This window comes from Carassius carassius, chromosome 40 (assembly GCF_963082965.1).
Source record: "Carassius carassius chromosome 40, fCarCar2.1, whole genome shotgun sequence".
NCBI classification, from domain to species: Eukaryota; Metazoa; Chordata; class Actinopteri; order Cypriniformes; family Cyprinidae; genus Carassius; species Carassius carassius.
In genome coordinates, this window is record NC_081794.1 from 17,251,568 (window position 1) to 17,267,005 (window position 15,438).

General features: G+C 38.2%; 1 protein-coding gene across 3 annotated transcripts in view; it reads left to right on the top strand.

The window, feature by feature from the left end:
* The first annotated feature begins 3,775 nt into the window (after positions 1-3,775).
* The window catches only part of LOC132122249 (protein phosphatase 1B-like), a 52,255-nt gene continuing 40,592 nt past the window's right edge, over positions 3,776-15,438 (top strand). The window contains exons 1-2 of one of the 3 annotated variants that reach the window (XM_059532287.1): positions 5,592-5,749; positions 6,303-6,410. The gene's annotated coding sequence lies outside the window, so the exon portion shown is untranslated. Of the gene's footprint in view, positions 4,166-5,591; positions 5,750-6,302; positions 6,411-15,438 lie in introns of those variants that run through there. The other 2 variants (XM_059532286.1, XM_059532288.1) reach the window with 2 other exon arrangements.

Sequence of the window (15,438 nt, forward strand, 5' to 3'; positions counted from 1 at the left end):
AATAAAAATTAAGGTGTTTTTTCCTCTTTGAGCATGAGCTCCATATCCATGTGAGACATAAAAGCTTGATGTATCGAATATACTACACAAAAAACACATATGCACTTTTTTATTTAAAATATCTGTCAAAAGGTAAAAAAAACTGAGTTAAGTTAAAATTATAATGTTAATTTCTTTAATGTTCACAATAAATAGAAATAGGACACAATGGCTGTAAAGAGCATTATATTCTTCCTTATCACTTCAGTTAATTATTTTTGATTACTTTAAAATAACTATTTTATACCATTTTAAATGACAATAGACAAACTAACTGTTAATTGTTTCATCAGTATTTAAGGGTAAAATTTGTTCATCATACATGCCTTAAGGAGACCGGAGATGCCAAAGGGTAAGGAGTGAGATCAACCATACGCTCATCACATCACTGGTCCACTGATTCACACCATTAAGTGTGCCAGGGCCCCACCAGCACACCCGAGAACAAGGCATTCACACCGAGGGCCTCTCCTGAAGACAACCCACAGGGTGGTGAATAAGTGCCCTGAGCTTCTGTCGCACAGAGCCTAATGCATATGCAGAAGGGTCTATAGGCTGGGGCTTTGGTCTGCATCTTGTTCAGAATGCGAAACATTTTAATGTGCTTCCATGAACCCTGGTTCAAACCTTGTCTTAGTACTTCAGGGCGAGAGAAGCCTGCTAAACACTGACCTCCACTGCTTTAACATCTTGCAGTCTGAATATTCAACCTGCGCTGAATAAAAGATGAATTTGCTTTTATACTCTGTGGTGTTGTTAAAACGTTTGAGGGGGGGGGGGGGGGATCCAGAAAACATGTGAATTAAGAACATGGAGTAAAACAGAACATGCCCCTTCCATATCCTCAACAGAATGTCATCCATTCATCCTTGCAAGTTAAAAGAAAGTAGACTGACCCAGACTTTAAACCCCTGAATCAAGTTCCTTCTCGCTTTGCCACAGTGGAGAGAAGATATGGCACATCGGAAAATGAGAAAGAGGCTTTCACAAGGACAAGGCATGCAAGAGCTTGAAGAAAACAGCCTGTCGTGGCAGAAAACATTCAGATGTGGGCAGAAACAAAGGCAGGCTGGGGAGTGTTGACTATCCGTGTGCAAGCTCTGTGTCACAAGGGATGAAATAAACTAGCCTGCCTGACTAAAGCCTCCAGCCTGCTTTGTTCACTCATTTGACGGCTCATCAAAATGCAGTTACCTTTTGAGGTCTCCAAGCTCGGGCTGCCAACAGCACCTGTGGCAAGAGAAATTATAAAAACAAATGACACGCTCTCTCCATATTTAACGCTGCGTGGACAGCATGCTTAATGTGAAGTGAATCCCCTCAAAGCATTCAAAATTCAAAAATAATTAAATCAGAATATGAAGGAAAAGCCAGGGTCAAATGGAGTGCATGAAGTATTGTGTGATACACTGAAAAAAAAAATGGCGTAGAAACAGTTTTCACTCAGATATTGCTAGTAAATTTCACAAACAATTACAAAGAAAATGCAAGTAACACAATTAAATAAAGGAATAGCTCACCCAAAATACAAATTTGCTGAATTTATCATAACATCCCTTACTCACCAATGGATCCTATGCGGTTAATGGGTGCCATCAGAGTCCAAACAGCTGATCATAATCATCACACTACTCCACAAGTAATCCACAAGTCCATCAATTACTGTGTTGTGAAGCAAAAAGCTGAGGGAGAAACAAATCAATCACTGAGATGTTTAAACTACCAACTGTTGCTTTCACCTCAAAAACAATCCTCTAAATCCTGTATCCATAATATTGCTTTCTCCATTGAAACACCTGCCTTAATGATGGATTTGTTTCTTATGAACATTTTCACTTCACAGGATGTTAATATCTGTTTGGACTCTTATTCTGATGGCACCCATTCACTCCAGAGGATTCAATGGTGAGCAAGTTATGTAATGCTAAATTTTACTCAAACTTTACCAATCTGTCCCAATTAAGAGACAAACTCATATCTTGGATGGCCTGAAGGTGAGTACATCTTCAGAAATGTTCATTTTTATTCCTTTAAAAGTGTAATTTTGAATAGAAAAACTGAATTACAGTAGTATTTTCTTGTAAAACATGCTCCAATAAAAATATAGATTTTTTACAGTTTAGAATACTACACATTCATATTGACTAAAGTCAGAAAAGGATTTGACTGCCTGTATACACCATCACACCATGTGCACACACACACACACACACACACACAACCACACACATACACACACACAGTAATGCATAATTAATCATGCATACTAGATGCATTAATGCAGACATTCACAAATATTTAAACATGATGTTGCTTTCAGGCAAAACTGTCCAGTCAGCAACAGCTGCATGATGTCACCAGTAATAATAATCTAACTCGGCCTCAGAGCTGCACTTCCTTGAGAGAATTGGGAGCGTTGGAATGTGCACTCAGCTTTTATAAGCTGCTAGTAATCGAACTGTGCAGCTATTTATGTTTAATAGGTCTTTTTTTTTTGACTCATAGTTTTGATTAATTTTGTCTTGTTTTCCATACCTACCTAAACACGTTTAAACACTTGAGAAGAAAAATGACAAAAGATTACAAGTCTTGTTTCTGAAAAAATATATCAAAATTAAGTGATTTAAGCTTAACACAAGAAAAAAAGTCTTCCATTGGTGTAAGAAAAGTAAACAGATATTTTTTTCCTGTTATAAGCACTGGGCCACTGTCCTGCAGAGTGTAACCCACAAAAAGACAAAAATACAAATTTTCTTCCAATCTCATTGTATTTTTAAGATATTTATTTTGTAAGCAATTTTGCTTCTCAAGTTAAAGTATCTTGAATTAAGAACATTTAGACATTGAAAATGGAAAATGACAAAAATACTGAGGAAGAAAATCATTTTTTGCCTTTAAAACGGCTGCCGGTGACCACTTGATGGTGCTGTCAAGCAGCCAATGGTGGTCTACCGTCTGTCCCTTACAAAACTCGATAAAAGATTCATAAAACAGCATAGGGACACCTTCTTCTGCTAACCATTCAGCTCTCAAGACACAAAGACATCTGTGTTTCTATGTCTTTGGTTGGTTAACCACAGTTTAATGCAGACGCATTAGGCAGAGAAGTGGACAGTGTTGAAGTGCAGAAGTGTTTCATAAAGGTTGAAAGAGAATGCATGTGTTCTGGAGCAAGATCTCTTTAGTCTGGAGCAAAGGCTCTTTATTCTAGGATTGACATATAGCAATATGACACTTGCACCATATGACATTCATTTAGCTCAAAAGCAGCTATTTATTGGCCAAAATACATATTTTTAGTTGGACCAAGAATACACCCCCTTTGATCTTGAAAATGCTTCAATTTCAGAGAATATGTGCTCAACTAAAGGGGAATGTAGATATCTTTAGACATATTTGGTCAACTTTTGTTTACACCTAGACCGTGTTACAGTAAAAAAACAAATTACTAAACAACTGTTAAATTACTAAGCTAATGTTGGTTACTCTAAGCTAATGTTGCTGTAATTGAAAACGCATCGCCTCAACCGTGACCATCGAGATGGATGGAAACACTCATGACAAACGGATGTTTGTCGGTTTATCTGTGCTTAACGTAAACTACTGTTCAAGCGTCATGACGGTAAACTGACAAGACGAAAGCCAATCAAATCGTTGGATTGGCCATCTGTAGTCTTAGCTGTCAGCAAAATAATCCAATTAGCAAACACGCCTAGTAGAGTTTTGGCCTATCATCGAGCCACTTGAAGAAAGTATCCCACCCCTCGATCAAGACGCACAAGACTCTGAACCGAAGGATATCTTGGCCTCCCTACAGAAGCTGATTATTCGGGTCTATGTAATGATTTATCCCACACCATGATCCCATACAGATACGAAACTTAGACAGATTTAGTCAATAAGTCGACAGATTTGTTCAGGGACATCTGCGTTGGCGTCAAACATGCGCAAAGATCTTACGCTATCAAAGCAGAGAATCGCCGTAAACGGAATGATCGCTTCTCACGTGAAGTCACCCTGATTGTTTGTTTTTAAAGCAAGCGACAAGCTTATCGACTCTGAAAATCCCCGCAACCGAGAAACCGAAGTGGGAACGAGCGCTGACATCCACAATATATCTGGAAATGTAAGTATGGGGACGTGTGGGCCTCGGGTTTGCTCGACGAGAGCGCATGCTAAGCTAACGAGCGCGAGCCTGCTCGTGATTTCATTGCTAGTGTGAGGCTTGTTGTGTAACGAGCGAGCTGACACACAAGCGCGGCTATAACGATATTAGACTGACATTACCGCCCACTTCCCGTTTGGATACGACAAAGAAACACTGTTGTTGTTGTTGTTGTTATTGTGTGTAGGTTCCGAGTTTTATTGCGCTTGTTTATCCGGTAGCAGCGATAGACAAACAAGCGCGCGTCAGAAATAATCCCATCGGCTCGTCCTCACTGTTAGTAAGAATTCAGTGCATTATGTAATAACCTCGGCTCCTGTCAGCTCTCCTTCTGTTTCTCTGACATGTTTGAAGCATTTCTCTTTCACTTTTAACGCTTAATTGTCCTTTTAACCTTCCAGTGTACTGGTTTACATTTAGCCTTGGTTTCATGCTTCCCACAGTTGCTTACGTTTGCCTTACTAGGTGTTTGCAAGGACGGCCTGAGATTCATGATGAAATTGTGACTATCAGTTGAGCTCTCGTAAGGCCGCCTAATTTAAATAATTGATTTATATATTTTTTTTACACAGCTAATTTTTGCTTTAATGAAACATATTGGGATTCATAATTCAGATAAATTGTTGTAAGATGTCTGCCAAGTGACATTAGGAGAAGCAAAAACTTAAACTGGTGAGTATAAATTTGGAGTCCTTCATAATGGTTAATCGTTTGACATACGTTTGGCTTCAAAAGTTGAATGGTGGCCAAAAAAGTTAATGAGTTAACCTCTCATGCTCTTCAGTTACTCTGTACTCATAGCTGTATCTGATATAGCTTAGTTTGTAAAAGTATGAGTTCAAAATCTTACTTCACTTTTTAAATGGTGTTGCAAGTCTTTCTCATGTTTAAGTATTATCGATACATGCTTAAAAATTAATGGTTTGGTGGTGTCTTGCTCTCTTTTGCAAGTCATGTTTCATATCTTGTCTAGGACAGCTTTTCTGTAGACTGAATTTGACTAGGCGTTAGTCATAACTTTGTTTTAAATTACAGATTGTGTTCTCAGATACACTTAGGTTTAAAAGTTTGTGGTCATATTTTTTATTTTTTAAGTGACTGTAAAGAACATTTTTATGTTAGAGTAACTCAAACGTTGACACTTAGTTCATCTGCAGAGAGATTAAAGGTCTGATTGTAACTGTAGATAAAGGGCATTGGTCATCATTTGTTATCCCGATCAGTACGGCTGTAGACGGCAGAAATGACCAAATGACAACAGCAGTGAAAGCTTGTTTCTTTATCACGATTGAACACCATGTGAAACTTTGACCCAGCCTGCCGTTTAGAGAAAGTGCTGAGTTTGCAATTGTTCATCTGATGCAGATTGCTAAAGGATGGATCTGCAGGAGTGAGGAGGTTGGAGGATTGACAGTGTAATAAAAGCAGATGAAGGGGCCTTTTGTTTGCTCGGTGGCGTTCTTAAAGACTGTCCAGATCTGTGACAGGCACAGAAGTATTGGCAGAAACCGGAGCACAAGACTGCCATGCAGATCTCTTGTAATGGTGAGCACTGTGGGAAAATATTTGGGCACTAACTTGTGGATGTTAGTGAAAATGAAAAAAAAAGTGAAAAATTATTTCATTTACTTGCCTTTTATATCGTTACAGACCTGTAAGATTTTGAAGAACTGTCCATATGATAAATGTCAAAGGTGTCTGGTGTCATTTTGCACCTCATTGACTTTTAATATGTGGGCAAAAACAGTTCTTTAAAATATTGCCTTTTGTTTTCTGTAAACACAAACTAAGTCATATGGGTTAGAAACGCCATGAGGGTGAGTAAATGGTGACATCATTTTCATTTTTGAAGGAACTTTTGCTTTAAGTGACTTTTATTATTTTTGGTTGGTGTCATTACGTGACACCAAAAGTGTTGGAAAAAGATGTTTAACAGCTAAGAATCATTGTATACACCTTTTAGGTGTTGTCCTCATTATGGTTGAACTGAGCCTATATGGAGATTATAATTTAAAATGGTGTTTAAATATGCATCATCATAATGATTTCATCAAAAGTTTCTTGGCATGCTCTAAATATGCATATGGATCACAATCAGGTCCTTTGGATCACCCTCTTCTTGCTGTCATCATGCTGTCACCACTGAACCAGCTCTCCAGCTCACAGGAAATGTCAAGGGATTAATGTCAAGAGGCCCAAATAGGTGGTGCGTGAGGACCACAACTGTGAATACATGGAAGATGTTTTCTATACTCTAAAAGTATTTGTATGTTTTATGGGTTTGGCAGGGTGGTGTTCAGAATGACTCAGGATTAACTCTTTCCTGACCACTTCCCTGTGTCAGGGTGTGCGTGCTTTTGTTTGTGCTGAACGTCAGACGTGAAGCTTTAGTTAGGCCTGGCTTAAAAAAAAAAATGCATGCAACATCCACTACCATATAAAAATTTAGTCTTTTTTTTTTTTTTAAGTCTTTCAAAACTAAAGTGATCAAAACTAACAGTAAATACTTTTAGAGTAATACAAAAGATGCAAGAAGTATCAGTTTCCATAAAAAATATTAAATGGGTCATATATAGGGGCCTGTGATTTCCGCAAAGCGGAAAACGTGGATGGAATCGTGGAATCCAGTCATAAAAATGGAATTAACAGTTTAACATGGAATGTCACAGAATTTGTCAAATTAATCAAAACGGTAAATCAAATCATGATAAGGACTAGTATCTGTAATAGTGTTTTCAAAAGACCCGGTACTTCGTTACCAAGTCTGTACTAAAAAAATGAAAACGTTACGGTAACAGGTTTAAGTACCAAGTACTCAGTGGTACTGAGTGCCCGGTCAACCTGGTTCTTGACGCGCTATACGAAAGGTGCGCAGATGCGCTCTCTTCAGAAAAGCACTGAGACGTGACGACATCAAAAGGATGAATTGAGGAAAGGAGCGCTTATTTAATTACAGCCATTACTGGGGAAACCTCTCTCACACTCTACAAGCTCCTCCTGCTGGCAGGAAGTGAATTTGCATATATATACTGCCACAAATAGAGTGGAAGGCTGTGGGAATCACCGCTTCTGTTATCAATATTATTAAATATTTTAATTTGAATGTCTCATTGAAATGAATGCTGTTGTTAGCGTAGTTAATAATTAGCATAAGTGCATTAGAATAACTTTTCTTTATTAACGATTTAATACTCCTATAACAGTTATTTGTTTAAAAAAAACAAGAGGACATGATGCTATTTACTATTTTTACACACAAGGCTTTTAAATGAATTGTGTCATATCAGTCAGAAAAGCAGTTCCCTTTTTTTTTTTTTAGCTTACTTAGATGTTATTCTCTAATCTCTAAAATGATTTCAAAAGCCCTTTAAAATTAAATATGTACACAGTTTGGATAAAATTATAGTCACATTTTTTAATTAGCATGTTTTTGTGTTTTGCTTTGGTACCAAAATTGGTACAGAGAACCATGGATTTTCACTGGTATCGGTACCGAATGCTGAAATTTTGGTAACGTGACCGCACTAATCCTTAAATATTAAGCCGCAAGAGTAGATTTAAATATGAATCCAGCATGTTCTGTGTGTCTCTGTTAATGAATGGCGCAGATGCGCGGTTTCATTTACGTTACTACATGCACACACACTGAAGCGCACGTGGCGCTTGTGATTTCAGTGTCTGTCGTAGGTCTATTGCTTTGCATCTCAATGGAATCTGCCAGCTGTGTTTTGATTGCCAGAGATTGTGGAATATTTTTGAGTTGGCTTTATGGGTAGATCAGTAAAAGCAATAGCTCAGGTAGCTATAAAAAGCGCATTCAAGCACCTGGTCTTTGATATGCAATGATGGTGAATTCACTAATGGATGTTAAGTAGCCTAACCATATTTGAAATCAATAATCACTTCTTATGCAGTTGTTTGGTTTCATAACAGTGCTACTAAAGTGGATATCCCAGTTGATAATACCTTTATTGAAAGTAGCAGTTCTGCTTTAAGTAGGTTGTATATAAATGGATATGTTTGTTTAGTGCTGTAACAGCAGTCTTGCTCTCTTTGCATATGTATACTTATTAGGGGTGTAACGGTACGCAAAAATCGGTATGTACCTCGGTTTTAAAGTCACGGTTCGGTTCATTTTCGGTACAGTAAGGGAAAGAAATGCAAACATTAAACTAGGGCTGGACGATTCATCGAAAAGTAATCAAAACCGAAATTCAGAACCTCTAACCGACGTCATTTTCCCATGTCGGTTATTTAGTTTTTTAATCCTGTTAATACTTCCCCCTTAAAAGCATACTACAGCGTGTGTAGCCACATGACCCTGCCCCGTCCAGTCAGTGGCATAAAAGCAAAACACAGAGGTGATCGCTGGTTCAACACATACTGATGGCGCGTGAGCGGTGAGCCTTGCGTCTTCACTAAACTTTGTCAGTTGTATTTGTTTTATGGTTTGGACATTCAAGCGATTAGATGATCGGATGTGTATTATTATATCGAGCTACCATGTTCGCGCAGCTGCATTGTGGCACGAACACTCATATAAACAGTGGCTATGAAGATCGCTATGAAGATCTGTGGGTTCCCGGTTTGTGTCCATTCTCGGACTGTTCTGTGTATTTTAACTGTAGAAAAGGTTGTTCCGAGTCGAAACTACGATACAGAAAACTACATCAGTATATCATCATAAACTCAGCCATTTTTGTTTTACGTGAACATAAAAAGATGAGAGAGAAAACACACAGTATTTTTCCATAAACAGTAATTGTTCCATAAATAAGTAACACAATCCATCATAAAACGTGCAAGAAGAAGTAAATAAGGAACTGCTTGAAGCAAACTAATGGTTTGCTAGACCCAAACACTACTTCCGCATTTGTCCACGAAACTGTTGTCTTGTGGTTTCTACGTCAGTAAAGGCGGTAATAAAGGGTAACTAACGTCATTGACAGGCGACTGTAGTTGTAGTTGAAGTAGTTGAAAACATTAGAGATATTGTTAGTAATCAGCTGGACAAAATATATAACACTAGCCTAGTGGTTTTTGGATATTTTACTGCAAATATCTTACAAATTGTACCTTGTAAATATCTTGTAAATTGTACCCTCTGTAATAGCGCATTTTGTCTATTAAATGTCAAATGTCAATGTTTCTTGATAGTAGTAACATTCATAACGTGAATATTATGAATTGTCTTTACACTTATGCTGAAACAAAGCAAGTAGCAAGTCATCTGTGCTCTAACAGAAAGGACGCATCACTGGTTTTGGATGTCTTTGCAATGGCATCCTACTGACTTCTTTATAAAGCTCTTAAATAGTCTCATCTGTCATGCAACAAAGTCTCTCTTTCAAACAGCACAAAGTTGTCTGCCTTTTCTGTTCATGTTGTTGTTGTTTTTTGTTTTTTTTAGCAAACCATTTGGTTCACATAATTACTTCTCCTTTGCATGCCTGAACACCATCATTGTGGCAAGACTAAAACAAGTGTCTGCTACAAGTGTATTTGAAAGATTCATAAGGTGCAGAGTTTTGAGGGAATTCGGGGATGTCGTGTTTTGAACTTTAACTCCTTAGAGGTCTTATCAGCATTATTTGTTCACATCACAAAATCAGTTTGTATACCAAAAGTTACTTCACTTTGTGCTGCCACTGCACCAAATTGCTTTGGTTCACTTACCAGTTTGTGACCAATATTAAAGGCATTTTAGTGAAGGAAAGCTGTTTTAATGAAACATTGTAACGTTAATGTATTGCACTGCTGCTAAGTTTCGGTTTCTGATCTTACTGTAGTCTAACCCACCTAGTGAGCGCCACCTGGAGGGCCGCAAAAAAACTTTACGTTTTTCACCTGTGGGCCGCGAGGGCCGCGGGACCAAACAAGTTATCAATTGAAGACACCAGAATGACCACTTTTATCCATGAGACAGTTACAATACACCATCCCACCACTAGTGGCAGTAATGCCTCAGTTGTTTAACAAACGCTAATAAGCAGAAGAAGACACTTAGTCAACCGTAGCCTGAAGCAAAAGTTACGCCTGCTTCACCCATAGGTTTCACCCCTGATTTCCACTGCACACGTCTGCGGCGCGTTACGGCTCCGACGCGGTTACCGGAGCTAATTGCGGTCACTCTAGTCTATGCTTGTGTTTACACCAGATGTTCTGCGGCACGTTTCAAAAGCGTCCCAGAAGAAGCTCTCCACGCCGCTTCGCTAAAGATAGGCGCCTAGTCTATTTCTGATGCACCCCGCGTCCAAACTGCTCAGCAAATACAAAATAGAGGTAAAAAAAAATGTGCATTTCAAAATAAACACCCTGTGCAGACTCCCAATCGTATTTCACATTACTATATTCATGCGGCCAGAAATAGATGACAAGATGTTCATCCTTAAAGTTGAAAAACCTCACATTATATGACACCACAGAGCCTTTTTACAAGGACAATTAAAAAAAAAAAAAAAAGGAAGTGGTGTGGAGTTTAACTGCAGGAGTTGCATGACTGGAATAAACATAATTAAACCGGACAAAGCATTAACATTTAGCCAACCATGTTAGATCACAAAGAAATCAAGAAAAACAATGTTGGACCATAGGCTGTAGTGTTGGACAGGCAAATCACGTGGTCTCGCGAATCCTACCGCTGTGCTTCTGATCCGCCTGTACAGAGTCTATTTTTGCTGTGCTGCACGCACTGAATTACACACATACTCCGTCTGAAGTGCGTATGCCTTGCATGTTTTGTTTTACGCACCCATGTTAATGGATTCCAGCGTTCACACTGCATGAGGCTGAGGTCTGTCAAATGGGCGTCAGTGCATTCCAGGAGCGGTCCGTCAGTACGCCTATATTTTTTTCATTTGCACTTTATTTAAATTTTCATTTACAACTTATTTAATTTGAAAAATATTATTTTAAATTTATTTTAGCAAAACATTAATTGTTTTTATTTTATACAATTGTAATTTTATTTGTAAGTAAAATCTGTCAAATCTTACTGATTTGTTGTGTTAATATGCCTGACTTGAGCCTTTTAATTTTGTTCTTGATGCAGATTGATTTGTTCCTTGAATTGTTGTGTGTTTGACAACTTGTTTTATGTGCAGGTTTATATACACATGAATAATAACAAGTGGATTTCATTTAGTTATTGAATACAAATCAGACCAAGGCTGAGATCAATAAACCAATATAGTGCTAATATTTGATTGAGCCCTGGGCCACTTTGTACTGTAAAATTTGGGCCCCAACATCAAAAAGGTTAAGAACCCCTGGTCTAACCCTCAGGCGTCACGCCTACAGATCGTCTGATGCATATTGCATGCAAAAAAATTTTCTGAGTACAGAAATGAGTACAGGAGCACAGTTTGCATTGAACTTTACCTCAAATGTCTCCAACCCCTACTAAAAATACATGTTGCCTTTTTGTAACATCAGCAGGATGCAGTATTGCATATTTGCTGTACCTTTGGATACTTTTTAGTTCACATGCTGTGATCACAACTGCAGCTCCTGTGGAGACCAGCGATTCCCAGAAGATGATGCTCTGCTCTTGAGTCTTAGAAAATATTTCTAATAAAATCAGGTTTTGCTTCGTCTCTAGTAGCAGTGCTTTATATGAAAAAGTTTGTTAGCGATATGTCATTAATTTTGAGCTTTCCCTTTTTTTTGTGCACTCTGTTATCTCTTATTCTCCTCTCACATACCTTTTAGACCTTTTAGAAAGCAGACTGTCAGCTCACACCCTCAGTGGTTGTGTAAGCCTGCCAAAATTCACTTCCCTCTTATACTGAATGTATTTTGGCTCCATTTTTGCAGTACAGGCCTGTGCTTCAGGTTTTGCCGTGTTTTTTTGATACGAATGACTGGCCAGTGACAGCAGTTTGGAGGGGAAAGATGATGAGAGTTTGCATTTTCAACTGTGAAAGGGTGGTGGGGGACTTACTGGGGTGGATAATTCGTACAGTAGATGTGAGAGCTCTTCTGCACTTTACACGTATGGGGAGAGGAACCTGCCGTTGCATCTTTCATCTTCTCTGCCTTCAGAAGAGCAGAGGCCACATATGGTGTGAGTGATAGAAGAGGGGTTGGTTGTTGTTCTCCAAACTCTGTGTTTACTCAGCTGAGGCTAGCTGGACAGATATAGCTCTCTCCATACAGGGCCTCATTGCTCTTCTTTTGTTTTGGTGCCTTGGTGATGCAACACATCTTTAACTAAGGGCGTGCCCTGAATCGTTATGATCTGGGTGCTCTGTAGCACTTTAACCACAGGAGCACCTCTTTGTAACGGTTCATGTACGCTATCTGTGAACCTCTGTCAGAGGCGGTCAATGTATTCTCTGATTTGAGAACCAAACGAGGATGTAAATGACTTTACTACATTATCTGCCTAAAAATATATATAGCGTATTGCAGTCAAAATTAATTCGAATTTGAAATGTTGAACATAAAGTGGTTAGAACCTCTGTATAACACTGTACACAGAAGACTGCATTAGATGTTTCCAATCATTCGTTTTAAGGGTGTTAGTCTAGTATTGTTTTGTCTCATTCTATCCTGATAAACGTGTAGTCACATCATTAAATATTTGTTGCCAAAAAAGTGTATTTTTTTTTTTTTTTTTTAATAGGGCTGGGTATCGATTCAGATGTTCCAGATCGATTCGATTTCGATTCACAAGCTCTCAAATCGATTCTCGATTTTATTTTCGATTTCGATTCTCTATTCGATTTTCTATTAGAGCTGTAATCTATGGAGCCAAAAGAGTCTCAATAAAGATAAATGCATACACTACATTCACATATGCACACATAGGATTCATACATGCACACACATAATTCATAAATACACACACAGGATACACAAATGCGCACAAAATTCACAAATGCACACACAAAATGTAAAAAGCACAGAAGATTCACAAATGCATACAAAATTCACAAATGCACACAAAAGTCAAGATTCACAAATGCACAGGAAAAGATTCAGAAATGTATTTCTGATGCACACACACATATATCTTGATTTACAAACTGCTTGCGGTCTGTGAACTTCACTGCATTTGAGTGTGAATTTTGAGACTCCCCTGACTTGGCTCGACACAATGATCTGCAACCAATCAGATATCTCCCTTGTTTTAGCCAATCACAAGAATGCACCCCACGTGGGGGATTGTTTACTTATAAGCCAATCAGCGAACGACTCACTTTCCTCAGCGAACGATTCACTTTCCTCATGCAGCCTCATTTCCAAATGCAGTGAAGTTCACATACCGCAAGCAGTTTGTAAATCAAGATATATGTGTGTGTGCATCAGAAATACATTTCTGAATCTTGTCCTGTGCATTTGTGAATCTTGAGTGCATTTGTAAATGTTGTTTGCATTTCTGAATTGTGTGTGTATTTCTGAATTTTGTGTGCATTTGTGAATTTTGTATGCATTTGTGAATCTCTTCTGTGCTTTTTAAATTTTGTGTGTGGATTTGTAAATTTTGTGCGCATTTGTGTATCCTGTGTTTGTATTTATGAATCATGTGTGTGCATGTATGAATCCTGTGTGTGCATATGTGAATGTAGTGTGTGCATTTATCTTTATTGAGACTCTTTTGGCTCCATAGTAATCGGGCCTTAAAAGTTAAGCCCGACAGGACTCAAGCCCGACAAGTACATTTTGATTGACAGCTTTTTAAAAGCCCGAACCCATTTACAACCCAACATTATTTAAATGTACGCACACACACACAGCTCTTTTGCCTTTTGTCAGGAATGAGTCATTTATACACGTTTTAACATAATTTATACATGACTAACGTAATAGGCCACTTGGAATTTTGAACAAAGAAATAAAATAAGTCCTCTGTAACATCGTAATATCTCAGCACTCTATAAATAGCCCTAGGTATAGGCTCATTTAGCATAAAAATAGGCCAACGCACCAATAAAAACAAGTCTTTCTTAAATTAAGATGGGTAGTTGGCAATAACGAAACTAATTAAGATAAAGGCTCTGCCGGATTTGCTTCGCCATAGCAGCTGACATAATAAAATAATAATGGCAGCATTAGCTTATATAGCCTACTCTGTCTACATTATGCATTTAAAACTCAATTCATATTTAGTTATTATTTGAAAAACATTTACTCACCAAGATTAGGTAAGGCCTACGTGTTTTTGTGGAGGAAAATGATTGAATCCACTGTATATGGCTTCAGCACGTTCCTGCGCTCACTGATGGTGCGTCCAGCAATATAACCCTTTGCCTCATTATTCGAGGATTCTCATTATAAACAAGGTCAAAACTTTTCCAAACCTCAGACTTTGCTTTAGTTGCTGGTGCTACCAAAACGTAATCGTCGGAGGCAAGCCTCCATTTCAACTACTCGGCATACGTTTTCGCATCTTTCTCGCGCTAATCGAAACACATTAAAAAATGACCGCTCATTTACCCCACAAGTCCGAGCCCGTGTAAAATGATATAAATGAAGCCCGAAATGAAGCCGATCGGGTCCCGTCGGGTTCGGGCAAAGATCTTAAAGGCACAATATGTAATTTTTCTGCTTTAAAAATAGCAGATATCACTATATCTATGTTATATATTTTTTTTGTTGTGTACTTACATTATCCCGACAGTTTCCACGAACTTTAAAATCCGGAGAAAATTATAGTTTAATTAGAAGACACGGCACGTTTCTTTATTTCCGTTTTGTCGCCCGTCTATGGCGTCATATAAACTTTGACCCCTCTAGTTTATATAACTTCCTGCGGAACCGCCAAATACAAAGGTGAACAGAAGCAAAGACGAGACGAAGAAGAAAAAGTAGTAGCTAGCCTTGGTCGAGACTATTATATTTTATATTTATATTGTTTATATTCGTATTTATACCTCAATCAATAACTTAGTTATGGATCATGATTATGCTTTGCCTGCACATTCTGTGAAGCGCAAACATACGGGTGAAAAAAATGACCTGAGAAGGTTTTGGGACGAAGTAGAAACGAGACACGGGTAAATATTGGAGTTGCATTTCCAAGATAGAGAGAGCTTCGTGACAAGCTGAAACTACAGAGAGATGCTTGCATTCTAATAAACAGGTATGCATCCATTCAGCTAACTATATCTATCCGTATATTTTGTGAAACGATGATGTCTTGTGTAAAACGCAGACGGACTAGCTCTCATGTAGAGTATAATGTAAATCTACATGTGTTCTATATCTAGCTGGATAAAGTAGCTTCAAAT